Source organism: Cebus imitator, unplaced genomic scaffold (genome assembly GCF_001604975.1).
Source record: "Cebus imitator isolate Cc_AM_T3 unplaced genomic scaffold, Cebus_imitator-1.0 Scaffold83, whole genome shotgun sequence".
Lineage (NCBI taxonomy): Eukaryota > Metazoa > Chordata > Mammalia > Primates > Cebidae > Cebus > Cebus imitator.
The window spans coordinates 5,041,085-5,042,980 of record NW_016107398.1 but is presented as its reverse complement, the minus strand read 5'-3'; the positions used below and the strand labels follow the sequence as shown (position 1 = coordinate 5,042,980).

The following is a 1,896-nucleotide window of genomic DNA, read 5'->3' as shown; positions in this document are numbered from 1 at the left end:
AAAAAAAAAAAAAAAAAGAAAAAGAAACAAAATCTACATTAAAATCCTTTGTTGGAATGCTTTACACTTTCCACAGAACAGAAACTAAAATAACCTGTTATGCAATTAGTCACAAATACAGTCCTCGAGTTTTTTGCCCATACACATGAGTATTTGTCTAAATCATGTCTTCTTTGTAGCAGCTAGGCCCTGCCACCACTGTGCTTGGCTGAGTTCACAAATCTGTTGTAACCTGTAGCTTCCCTGTCGCTTCTCTGGTTTTCCTCTCCTGCTAAGCTTTGTTTCCTAATTAAAATCTTCTGCCACTGCCATAGCTACTGCTGCTACTGGAACCGCCATAGCCGCCTTGGTTTCGTGGTTTGGCAAAGTATTGGCCACCACCACCATAGGGGCCAGAGCTTCTGCCTCCAAAGTTTCCTCCCTTCATGGGTCCAAAATTTGAAGACTGATTGTTGTAACTGCCAAAATCATTGTAGCTTCCACCACCTCCAAAATTGCCTCAATCATTACCGAATCCATTATAGCCATCCCCACTGCCACCATATCCACCACCACCACGGCTGCCACCAAAGCCACCATGACCACTAAAGTTTCCTCCACGACCAAAGTTGTCATTCCCACCGAAACCACCTCCACAACCACAACCAAAGTTTCCAGAACCACTTCGACCTTGTTGGCTGGATGAAGCACTAGCCATCTCCTGCTTTGACAGGGCTTTCCTAACTTCACAGCTGTGGCCATTCACAGTATAGTATTTTTGAATGACAGTCTTCTCCACAGAGTCATGGTCATCAAAGGTTACAAAGGCAAAGCCCCTTTTCTTGCCACTGCCTCTGTCAGTCATGATTTCAATCACTTCAGTTTTTCCATACTGTTCAAAATAATCTCTTGGGTGATGTTCTTCAGTGTCTTGTTTAATGCCACCAACGAATATTTTTTTCACAGTTAAGTGGGCACCTGGTCTTTGAGAATCTTCTCTTGAGACAGCTCTCTTTGTTTCCACAAGTCTTCCATTCACTTTGTGCGGCCTTGAATTCATGGCTGCATCCACTTCCTCCACAGTTGCATATGTGAGGAACCCAAAGCCCCTGGAGCGCTTGGTGTTTGGATCTCTCATTACCACACAGTCTGTGAGCGTTCCCCATTGCTCAAAATGGCTCCTCAGGCTCTCATCAGTTGTTTCAAAGCTCAGCCCTCCAATGAAGAGCTTCCTCAGCTGTTCCGGCTCTTTAGGAGACTCTGACTTAGACATGATCACAGGGAGAAGAGAGACTTTAACGATGCTTCTTCGGCGGCATCCACGGACAGAACGGAGCAAACTCACCTATTTTTGTTTTTGATGTTTGTTGAGACAGGGTCTGGTTCTGTCACCTAGGTTGGAGTGCAGTGGAATGATCAAGGCTTACTGCAACCTCTGCCTCCTAGGCTTATGTTATCCTCCCACCACAGCCTCCTGAGTAGCTGGGACTACAGACACCTGCCACCATACCCAGCTAATTTTATGTCTGAGTTTTTTGTAGAGACAGGATATTTCTGTGTTGCCCAGGTTGATCTCCAAACTCCTGAGCTGAAGCAATCCACCTACCTCAGACTCGTAACGTGCTGGGATTACAAGCATGAGTCACCTCACCAGCTGACCTGTGTCATATGGACATAGGAACAATCAGGAACCAAAGTCTAGGGCTTTGCAAGAGAACAGGGGTAGTCTGGAATTGTCAAATCCAAGGGCAGAAAGAAACGGCAGGATCTGAAATAAAGAATCATCAAGTCAGGCATGGTGGCATGCACTTGTAGTCCCAGCTATTCAGGAGGCTGAGGCAGGAGGTTTGCTTGAAGTCAGGAGTTCAAGACTGAAGTACGCTGTGATCATGCCTGTGATTAGCCTGGCCAACACAG

General features: G+C 45.9%; 1 pseudogene; it reads right to left on the bottom strand.

Moving 5' to 3' along the window:
• Nucleotides 1-266: 266 nt before the first annotated feature.
• LOC108308155 lies at nt 267-1,291 on the bottom strand (annotated as a pseudogene).
• Between the last annotated feature and the right edge of the window lie 605 nt (nt 1,292-1,896).